General features: G+C 36.9%; 1 protein-coding gene across 4 annotated transcripts in view; it reads left to right on the plus strand.

Annotated features, from left to right (window-relative positions):
- The window catches only part of SLC24A2 (solute carrier family 24 member 2), a 276,630-nt gene that overhangs the window by 59,704 nt on the left and 204,859 nt on the right, over positions 1-12,067 (plus strand). The window lies entirely within an intron of this gene.

Here is a 12,067-nt window from a genome sequence, read left to right on the forward strand (position 1 = left end):
GAGCCTGCGGACACAGAATTGCTTTCTTTTCTTTCCTAATAAATAAGGTGATACAATCTTTGCTTCTTTAATCATGATGAAGTTTCAGCCCAAATGTTGTAGGTGCTTGAATGAAATGGGAACAAGCAATAAATCTGGGATTGACTTCACAGAGGTATATGACAGTATGATGATCTAACATGTACTACCAAGCGATAAATAAAATACCATCTTTCTGACAAGAAGGAAAAAACAGAATGTACCCAGGAGCATTCATTAGAACTTTAAAGCAAGCCTAAAATCCTCCCTTGGCGTAAAAGAAAAGAAAGGCTCTATATATCACGTTGAATATGCCTTGGGATAGATCAATTCTACAGGGTGCAAAAATATTCTATAGAACAGTTGGTAAACTGCAAGTGAATTTAGCTATCTTAACTATATATGAATAACGACATCCTGTAATGATTTTAAGTTAGTCATATGCATGACAAGTAGAGGATATTTAGTGCCAAATAATTGTATTAGCCAACAGGAATTTGATAATCATTATGAAGAGAGCAAAATCACATTTCACACTCTGTTCAGTTTGGAGGTCGCTGAGGTCTCCAGGAGCCAATCACAACCTTCTCTTCTGTTCCTTTTCCTGTTGTACAGGGAGTGCTGTGCTTTCTGATTACTTTTTGGAACCACACTGCAATTTTATTTGCTTTCTTATTAAAATAAAACAAGATGAACAAACAAAATTAATATAAGTGAGAATAACACAAGCTTACACACATTCACACACATGAAACTATGCAACTAGAGTTTATAGAACCCGATTTTGCCTTTTCCTTTTACCTTTTTGGTTGGATATATTCTTGAAGTTATATTCCTTTCTAGGCAATTAAAGTGTTATTACTGCAGCAAGAAGATTACCTGTTGAGAGAAAGTGTAATCCTACGCAATGTTCAGTGTGAAATATTTGTGCGCCAAGAGGTGACTCCGTGAAGACTGGTTTTTGAGGAGCTACAAAGCTGGAGGCAGAAATCTTGATCAGGGCTCATAGGCCTTGACTCTGCTTTCATTCTTAAATGAGGATGTGGGCTCGCTAGAGCTGAGTTTGCTTCGAGAATCCGGAGATCACAGTGTTTGTAAATATTCCTTGTTAAGAAGAAGCCTGTATACTGAAAGAGTGCTTTTTTTCCCCAATGCTCTATACGTCTGGATATAAAAGGACCAGGGCAGAGTAGGGATTGGGATTTTCTTTCAAGTCTGACATAACTGTACCCCAGAGGGGAATATGGGCAGCAGCTGTGTATCCTGGGAGTAAGGAAAAAACTCCTCTAAGATATGCTACGTTGAGTGCTGATCTGTGGGTCCATATTACTTCCATTCAGTGCTGTGTCTTTAGAAACACTGAGGGGAGCATGTAAACTATTTTTACCAAATTCTCACTCATGAAAGATTGCAGTCATGGTGGCCTTTATATGTTTTTTAATACTGCAAAATTTTATTCATATCATATCTCATTATAGTATTGCATATATTTCCTTTAAAATGGCAAAAGTAAATGTGCACATAAAATGCTGCAAAAAAAAATGCTGTGGTGTATATAATGAAGCCCTAGGAAAATAGCTTATTATGAAGACAGTTTACCTCCAACTCTGAAAGTTTTTATCAAAACATTCAACAGAATTTGTACGAATTTCATCCTAAGCCAAAATAGAATAAAAATAAAATGTTGAGCCAAATTCTTACCTAAACTATTTACTTATTCTGGAGGAGGCACATTTGGATTGGCATTCACTCTTTTAGTTACTGAGAAAACAACTGATTGAATTACATGTAATTATAACGTGCAATATAAAATTAACCACTTACCAGATGTACAGTGTGCAGGATATAATTAGGGTTTCTCAGCCCGAGCACCATTTCTTTGTTGTGGGGGACTGACCTGAGCACTGTGAATCTTTAGCGGTATCCGTGGTCTCGACCTTCTAGATGCTGGTAGCGCACGCCCTCTGCAGTTAGGACAATCAAATATGTCTCAAGACATTGCAAAATGCCTCTAGGGGTACAAAATTACCCCACCGGCATGTACAATAGTGGATAAATGTTACTACAGTATAAGACAGAGGTTTTGAATGGTGCAGACCAGGGCTGGAAAGGTTGTGAAGCACGTGAGCTCCTCTGGCAAGGAGTGTTGGGGAGGCTACAAGGAAGAGGTGAGGTTTGACTGGCGTTTGAAGTTGTACAGGATTTTGGATTTAACTGTAGTTTGCTTATTAGTCTCCCTTTAATAGTATCTAATCTAACTGGCGTTTGTGTTTGAAATACGCCCTATTGGTTTCAAAGAGGTTTAAATTTCTAAATATGCCAAATTTGTGCATTAACCAGAAATTGAAAGACTTTAAATACTTTTTATTTCTCTTTTTAAACTAAGAATGAATTTTTCCTGAACTTAATAATGTGGGTATTTTGGAATTAAAAGCATCTGGAGATAATTAGATTGGGCATAAGCTGAATGTTCTCCATTTACAAATGCCACAAAGACACTTGGCATTGTTTTACTGAAAAGGAAGTAAAACATCAGACCTTGTATTAATAATGTTAGCTTTTAGCAGGATCTCCTCCCAACCTCCACCCACACTCCAAAAAAGGCAAAAGGCATGTCAAGTTGTTTAGACATTTTATCCCATCCCCAGTTCATCTTTTACAAATCAAAACTGTGCAAAGTTGTCTTTCAAATATTTATTGAATCTTTAATCTTTGAAGGCATCACCTTTCTCAAAGATAATGACTTGCTCTGATTGTGTCATGTTTGGAAAACAGACATTATCACATGCTGCTGTGTAGAAGTATCGTTCTCTTCTTAGCATTTCTTGTTAAGTCTGGTTGAGCAACATCAGCTATGCACTTAACCAAGTGTGAGATTAATCATGATTCTGTATCCACCAAATTTTGTAGTTCTGAATTATCCAAAAAAGAAGTCTTCTGGAAGCACTTGCTCTTAAATTCTTCTCCAAATGCATTAACATTCTCTCCCAGTTGCTACAATTGTGTCAGTATTGATATCACTATATAGGAAATTAAATTAATGAGATTTGGCAAAAAATTATAATGGTGTTGACATTATGAGTGTACCACACATCAGATTATATCATGAGTTAGATTATAAATTAAAGACATAAATAGTTAAATGCATTCCAACAAATGTGAATTTTAGTAAAAAATGCTCAGTATGGCAAAATGCTCACATTAACAGAGACATACCTTATACAGCACTCAGTATCTAGTAGACTCTCAAAAAATGTTTGCCCAATTAAGCTTTTTTTGTTAACTGCTGTCCTGAAGTATGATGTAGAAAAAACTTTTTGAGTTGAAAATTTTGCTGTAATTTTTTTTCTTTCTTTTCTTCTGGCCTTGGACTTCTATTATTAATTATTACTAGAAATTCTCCTGAGATTAGATTTCAAGAAGAATTCTGTGAATAAGACAGTAAATGACATGTCCATATCTGATTCAACTATACTGGGACACAAGGTAATAGCACCGATATTTCTTGGAGTCCCTTCTAGTGTTATACTCGATCCTAAAGTCTTATGGCAAAAATTGCTTTTTTCACAGGGTCTATGTTAAAGTCATTATGAGATGATGAAAGACACAGCTTATGGCTTAAGACGGCTTGGTGGGGGATGTTGACTGTAAATTAAATGGAATATGATAGAATGTTTGGAATGGAAACACCTGTATTAAGTTTTTTTTTTTTTTTTTTTTTTTAATGAGGGAAGAGTACCAGATGTTCTGTGGGCTCATTCTTTTTTGGTGTATCTTATTTTTCTTTGTTGTTAGCAGAAATATGAAATACATTAAAACTCCTTCACATCTATGCAACAGAAATAGAATAAGAAAGCACATGACATGACTACTAGATAAAGCACTACCTAAAATAATTGCCTTAAGCTATTTGGAGATTTATTGTAAATTAGATTGCAGAAATGTGCATGATAAAAATGGCATCTGTCATTTAAAAACAATATAATTTATTTTAAAATGGATCCATGTGCATGCTTAGATTGACAGGTCTTTAAATTTTGATGATAATTTTATCACTACCACCCCCAAGCCCCAATATTTTATGTGCTGTTTGCTTTGGGATTTTCCTTGAATTAAAAATTGAACAATCTTATTGCAGTGCAGAAAGAATTTCATTACTTTCAGAGGTGACCTTCCAGATTCTATTAGGACAAGAAAATAACCTTTCACTACATCAGTCAAAATCTCTTTCCATATGAGCTTCACCTGAGTCTAGCACCTCCAAATGCTCTAGAAACTCTCTTTGACATTTCTCCTTATGTCTGTCCTTCCCAGCCAAAGTCAACAATACATATGTGCTAAGATTGTTTAGGGGTCATCTTCTTTATTGTTTTGTTGTATGATGCTGACACTGGAATTTCTGTCGCATAGGCTCTTCAGGTTGAGAGTTAGTACCTTGAAGATAGGGATTGAATATCCTGGGGTGTTTTTTTGTTTGTTTGTTTGCTTTTTGTTTTTAATATCCTATTTCTTAACTTCCCAGAGAACCTAATTCATATGCATATGCCTAATGGGCATTTTGTAACATTATTAACTGGTTCTTTCTGATAAATATCCCATGATTCCTTTAAAGATTATCTTGATTTATCCTGCACTTTTTAGGTATACCTTCAGAACTACAAACCAAATATTAATCAACTATTTTCAGCTTTTCTGTTAAAGATGTAATAGTACCAAAGGAGACAGGATTTTTATTTGTTATTATATAGTAGGTCATAATATTTTTATTTTAAAGTGATACCAAAATATATGATGAACCTAGCATTCTCAGTTCAGCTCAGTTAACAACTATGAAGAGTTATATTTTTATTCCTTCAAGAGAATTGATAATCTCATAAACGTTCCAAAAGAACATTCTTGAAGATGATATCTTATTTCCTCTGTTTCAGCATTCTGATATCCAGGTTTTTTCACCTAAGGAAATCTATTAGGACCCACTTCCTATTATACATAGAACTACTTAAATACTCTTCTCTATAATTTCCATTTAGATTTGAGCAAGATCATGGAAGTAACACGTACAAAAAATATAATAGCAGCTGACAGGTAGTCTCTGGGATGCTTTCCTCTCTCAAGAGGGATTGCATAACCAATGGGGTATGAGGAATTTGGAAAAATATTATGCAAAATAACCTTATATTAGAAGATGGAGAGTAAAAGACAAAGAGAGTCTGAAAATATGAGGTCCGTTTATCAGAAAAAAAGCAATGAAGCTCACTAATTTAGTGACTTTTCAGTTATGTGAAGAATAATGACAATGTTTTCTCTATCAGTAAACAAACATAATCGCTCACAAAGGAAATAAAGTTTATATGGCAAAGATTAAGATTAAATAGGATGAAACTATTCTCAAAATGAATGCTGTTATGTGTTGGAATGATTAATTTAGGAGGACCGTAGAACTGTTTCATTAGGAAGTCATAGGAATGATGTGATGAAGACACATAAAGCGTCTGAAATGATGGGGATTAAATGACATTTTAAAGAGCCTCCTGTTTTAATGCTTTCTAATATTTCTTTTCATGTATTATTTAATTTCTTTATTAATTGCCCTGAGTTTATCAGATTCATCATCCCATGGTTAAAGCTTTTAAAACTTCATTGTGAAAAAAGAAAGAGGACTTTAGTGTTTAGTTATCATATTGGAACACATATTTCTGTCTTCTCTTCTTTTGTTGTTGGTGCACCAATCAAAGCACTAGCTCCAAAATAATAAATAATTTCAAATACATACAAAAATTCCTCTAGCCAGTATCAGCAGAGGGTCAGCATTTTAGAATATTGATGATGGAAAGAGTTACTGTAACTGAAATCCAGCTGAAATCATTTTGCTCTGGGTCTCTATTAATATACAGAACTGATGTTTCATTTTAAAATAAACCAGGTGAGTTGTATTTTTAAAGTGGGATTTTCAGAGTTGGAAATTTGGGGTATTAGATGCTATTTTTCAACTTCTTTCTTTTTGGTTTATTCTGAGGAATTTTAAATCCCATTACTTTGAACAACAGTGATTTTTCTTAAATTTATAAAAGGTAATTGATACCATGGAGTTAAACTTATGGGAAGAAGGATCAGAAACTGATGCTCCTATGCACACTCCACAGCAGAATTGCTGGGTACCTAAACAGTCACTTGTGTCAAGCACTATACTTTGGAAATGTAGATAACCAAATCATGAAAATATTAACATCAGGGAAATATGTGATGCTGGTAGAAGCTTTTAGAGATACAACACACACACACACCACACACACCACACACACACACACACACACCATTCCACATGTACACAAATTGTTTTAGAACTACAAAAATAAAATCAAGAATATGAGTTTCTATTTAAGTGTTTGTTATTGAGATGAGTCAGAAATACATTGAATCCTCTTTAGTCATATCAAGGTGATATTGGGGGGGTTGTTATCATTGTAATTGTTAATGTACAATATGTTCATTGTAAAGTATTTCCATACCACAGACTCTGAGACTCCAGCATTAAGGAAAATTCTTAAGCACCATGGACAGCTACAGCTTTCTTCTAGCAGCTGCACAGTTTACCAACACTCAGGGACCAGTTAAGAATTCATTCAGGGCTCATAATCCGTGTGTTCACTGTGAAATTCCACCTTGAATTTTCAGACCATGGTGTCTCAAGTTAGCACTTTTTTTTTTTTTTTCTTGAGATGGAGTCTCACTCCGTCACCCAGGCTGGAGAGCAGTGGCGCGATCTCGGCTCACTGCAAGCTCCGCCTCCCGGGTTCACACCATTCTCCTGCCTCAGCCTCCAGAGTCGCTGGAACTACAGGCGCCCGGCACCAGACCCAGCTAATTTTTTGTATTTTTAGTAGAGTCGGGGTTTCACCGTCTTAGCCAGGATGGTCTCGATCTCCTGACCTCGTGATCCGCCCGCCTCAGCCTCCCAAAGCGCTGGGATTACAGGCATGAGCCACCGCGCCCGGCCAAGTCAGCACTTTCATTTTCACGCCATTGTTGAACAGTTTGTGTACCATCTTCTGCAGCTCTTTCACAGTATCTGGTAAACTATTGTAGATTCTAAGAATAAGTCAAAGTGATGTCCCCAAAGCCCCAGATCAGTGCATTTGGGTTTTGTGGGGCACACCCAGGAGTTCTTAAGATGTAATATTTTCAACTTTTATTTTAGATAGAGGAGGTATACGTTGAAATTAAAAATAATAAATTTACAAATTTAAATTTTTAATAGAAAAAAGACAATATAGCAAAGAAATGGTTACCTACATTTCTTGGTCATATGAGGTTGGTACTTACTTTTAATGGTGAAAACCACAATTCTTTGTGCACCAACCTAATAGTACTAGCAACACAGCATTTCCGGTTTACCTCCAGCCTAGTTCATTCATTTATGTCACTTCCCAGCCTCTGTAGAAATTTCATTATGTGAATCATATCATAGAGTTCCAATGGGATTTGGAAGGACTTCAGAGTTACCTCAGTTGAAGACTGAGACCATGAAAGCTAATGTGGTTTGCTTGAAATCACCTAACAATGTATGTATATATTTCGTGTATGCATTGATGAACAGTTTCTAGGTGTGATCAATTCTATTATGTGCAATTAATGGAAATCCAAAGAGAGCATGATTCAAATGGATAAATAAAAACATGAGATAAAATCCTTCTCAGCCATCGAGGTAGTTATATGAATTTTGTCTAAGTTTGAAATCCCTTTTATTTTATCAGTGAACTTGCTGATATTCTTGTAAGTACTCAAGATTTGACCTTAATTAAAAAATGAAACTTTCCATAAATTCCTAAGTGCAACCCAGGCTGGTTCCTCCTTTCTCTCCTCTGCATCTCAACCTTCTGGGCCCTTTCTCCTCTATCATTAATGGAGGTTTTAAATGCAAACTCTCAAGCAGTTCAGTTCCTCTCATTTCTCAGCCTCAGCTCTCACTCTGTACAGCAAAAGTCTAGGAAGCAATATGGTTAAAGCCAGAACTCCTCTCTGAGAGTGTTGTAAAGAACTCAGATAAAGCAAAAAATGATGTGGAGTAGTCTAGGTCAGACAAGAACAAGAATAATAGTGCTAAAGAAATTAGAAGCAGGTAGCAAATCATCTACAAGGTTTTAACATCTTAGCCATACTTTCTTATCTACTAATTTGGTGACAAGAGTGTTGTAATAAGTCCCCAGAGGAATAATGAGATGCTCCTACCCAAAACTCAACACTAGTAACCAAGGAAAAGAATGTCTTGTGACTAGGAGCACTAGGCTAGCAAGCTATGCCCCAGAAAACTTCTTCAAGCAATAAAGTCTTAGCAGTTTATGCCCAGAAGGAAGATTCCTTAGGAACCTTGAAATTTGTGGTATTATATGAAGTAGAGGTGGAAGAGAGGTGACTGAGACTCCTTTTACAAAGGACTTGATTGCTTTCTTCTAATATTCAGTGTGACAGCTTATTGCACATGGATTCTTCTTTCTCAAATAGTTTGAAATGTGTCAAGGGAAACGTGTCCCACTTTCACAGCTCTAAAATCTCAACAGGCAAGAAACCAGCATAAATTCAGAGAGAATCATGAGGGAAATAAGTTGGCACCACACTTTAAAGTTCCAGAAGTTGAAGAGGACTGAAAATGGGTCATCTTTCAATGAACTAAAAGAAAGCCTTCCCACAATGGAAACTTGATGTAAGCATTTGAACATGTATGAGATTCATGTCATGGTCTAGTCATTCAGTGTCCCTGATGCAGTGACCATAAGCCTGACTTCCAGTAAGAACCACAGGTGCCAGTCCAAGTAACATGGTGTTGCTATAAGAGTGTTAAATTGGCTGGGCACAGTGGCTCATACCTGTAATCTCCATACTTTGTGAGGCCAAGGTGGGCTGATTGCTTGAGCTCAGGATTTCGAGACCAGCCTGGGCAACATGGTGAAACCCTGTCTACAAAAATTACAAAAAAATTTAGCCAGATGTGGTGCTACACACCTGTGGTCTCAGCTACTCAGGAGGCTGAGGTGGGAGAATGGCTGGAGCCTGTCAGGCAGAGGTTGCAGTGAGCCGAGATTGCACCACTGCACTCCAGCCTGGGTGACAGAGCCAGACCCCGTCTAAAACAAAGAATGTTAAATCAGCCAGGCATGGTGGCTCACACCTGTAATCCCAGCACTTTGGGAGGCCAAGACAGGCAGATCACAAGGTCAGGAGTTCGAGACCAGCCTTGCCAGCAGGGAGAAACCCCATCTCTACTAAAAATACAAAAATTAGCCAGGTGTCGCGGCATGCTCCTCCAATCCCAGCTACTCAGGAGACTGAGGCAGGAGAATCGCTTGAACCTGGGAAGCGGAGGTTGCAGTGAGCTGAGATCATGTCACTGCACTCCAGCCTGGGCGACAGAGGGAGACTCCATCTCAAAAAAAAAAAAAAAAAGGATTTAAATCATCTGGCCATTATTTTTGTCTTTAGACATCCCAGTCTGATTAGATTTTAACACATGTATGCATTTTCTTCCTGTAACAAAAGTTTTTAGTGGAATTTTCATTTAGTGGGGTCACTGAAGAACTAATTCTTTGATGACCCTTTAGTGGAAAAGCCTACTCCAGTATAATCACTGCAAGAGGCTTCAGATGATTTTAACCATAGAAAAAGGAGGAGAAGGTGTATAAAACAAGTAAGAAAATAAGATAAAAGTCAGCTAAAAAATTTAGAATCTCAAACAGTAGATTAGGCCCAGAACAGGTGAATAGATACTGTGTAAGTTTATTGTTGAATAGTTTGACATTAGAATGTAGATGACTTTGTATAGACTTCCATTTTTCTATAATTCTTTTAAAAAGACAAATCAATAGGATTTTTTGGTTGTTATGTTCTTAATGACCTCTGAGGCAAACATTTTGGCAGCAACTTTTTATTGATAAATGCATTTTATCCTGATTATTTAAAAATTAGAAATTCATCTATAGTGCATATGGTAATTCTTGCTTAACCAAAAAACTAAACTTACCTAACCATTTCATTCCACCACCATTTCAAAATGCACCGGAGTGTACTGGGCTACTTGTGAGGCATCTTTTTTCTGTGGAACCTTAGTGTATCTCTCTTTGTGATCTAACATTCCCATTTTCTTTACTGAAAACTTGAGAATCAGTGAACCAGCACAATATGCTCAAGTTTGCATAGAAATACACTGCAAAACTTGGTGCCCTTTGGCCTGTTTTCCAGGGTGCTAGTCATTAACTGTTACCTTCTAATTCTGCCTCTATATCTCATCAAATATTGTGAGTGTACCTTATATTTCAGGAAGAACTCTCACTGTCTCTGGCAAAGTGAGCTGCAGTAATTCATTATCCAGAACTCAGATATCAGATCACAAACAGCTTCAAGCATCTGGAATAGCACTGAACTATGTTTGATGGGGGAGAAAGAAACAGTGGTGGAACCAATGAATGTGTGTTGTAAAGAATATTTTACCCAGCCTTTGAGTGTATAAAAATAACAATAGTAACTAATAAGACCTGGAAACTCAGAGATTATAGTAGTGCCATTGACTGCAGACTGAAAGCGTTCAGAATGACCAAGACAAAAGAAAGATAAAAAAGCAGAAACATGTGGCAAACAACAGAAGAATAGGAAAGGAAAAGAGACTGTGGGAATGAAGGTGATGATAGTGGCTATAAACTGTAAACACCAAGAACCTGTAAGAAAGAAAGGGTCAGATAGGGGAGGTAGGCAAAGGGGCTTATCAAAAAGCTATTCTAGATCTCAGCAGTCTCTCAAGATATGAGTGGCATAAAGGCAAATATAAGACATCAGCCCTAAAGGAACACCAATGTGTTGTTCAGGAGGATCATATTTAATATGAGGATAAATTAAATCACCCTTGGGATCACAGGAGAGTGTCACTGCACACAAAATTTACTGAAAGCTTTCATACATGTAGTTAACCAGTGAATATGAGTTCCATGAAGCTAGGAACCCTGTTCTATCTGTCACTGGGACTCACATTTCCTAGCACATAGTAAGCCCATAATAAGTATGCTGAATGAAATAATGAGTAAGCCATCATCATTGTCATGTAATCAGGATAAAATGCATTCATCAATAAAAAGTTGCTGCCGAAGTAGAGCTTTTGACTGTAGGATACTGTGAACATGTGCAGTTAAATAGGGGTAAGTGTGTTGTACATGGTATCTTGTGATATGGATTAGGAAAGGCAAAAGGGAGAAATAGAAGAAGGAGGAAAGAAAACATAAGAATGACTTGGAATGGGAAAGCCTGGAAAACCTAGCCTGATAAATAGATTGTTTATCTTTCTCTGTTCTAAAATAACTTGGTTAGAAAGGGATGCTCTTCATAAAGTCTCTAATTTTGTAAGTTTGTTGTACATTTTGCCCACATATTATTAAAGCTGTCATGATTAGCTGAATGGGGGGTACCTCTTTTATTTGAGTTTTTGTTCCTGAAAAGAGAGAATACTTTTGTTCTCCCTCCCTCAAAACAACTGCAACTCAAAACAACTTGAAAAGACATGTTTTGAAGAGCAAATTAGAAAAACAACAGATTTGTATTAGTTGAATAATGCATGGGTATTTTCTGCTAGGTACTTTGCCTGGTTTTAGCCTTTGTACATAATCAGCATATAATGCAGCTGTATAAAAATTGCCAGTTGCCTCTTTCTTCAAGGGAATGCATTTATAAGTACCCTCCAGCCCTCTGAGGAGCATGTAATGGTGTGCCTTGGTCACATTTGCCAGCTTCCCTGTGGACTGTGCCTGGGCTCAAACACAATGAGGATGGGTTGACTGTGCCTACAGGGACTAGTCTTGTAGAAAAATAAAACTTTCAACTTTCAGAAAAAATCCTTAGCACAGAGGTGTCTGAGGAGCCATAATGTTGATTCCAAAGAACAAGCTAATGCACAGATGGATGCAGAATACTTCCCAAGGGTTTCCATCTTTTTTTTTATACCTTCGGGGAAAGATTATTGCAAACCCGAGTCCTACTTGAGTCTTCTTGGCTTCTCTCCAGCTAGGCAATT

This window comes from Piliocolobus tephrosceles, chromosome 14, assembly GCF_002776525.5.
Source record: "Piliocolobus tephrosceles isolate RC106 chromosome 14, ASM277652v3, whole genome shotgun sequence".
In the NCBI taxonomy this organism is placed as follows: Eukaryota; Metazoa; Chordata; class Mammalia; order Primates; family Cercopithecidae; genus Piliocolobus; species Piliocolobus tephrosceles.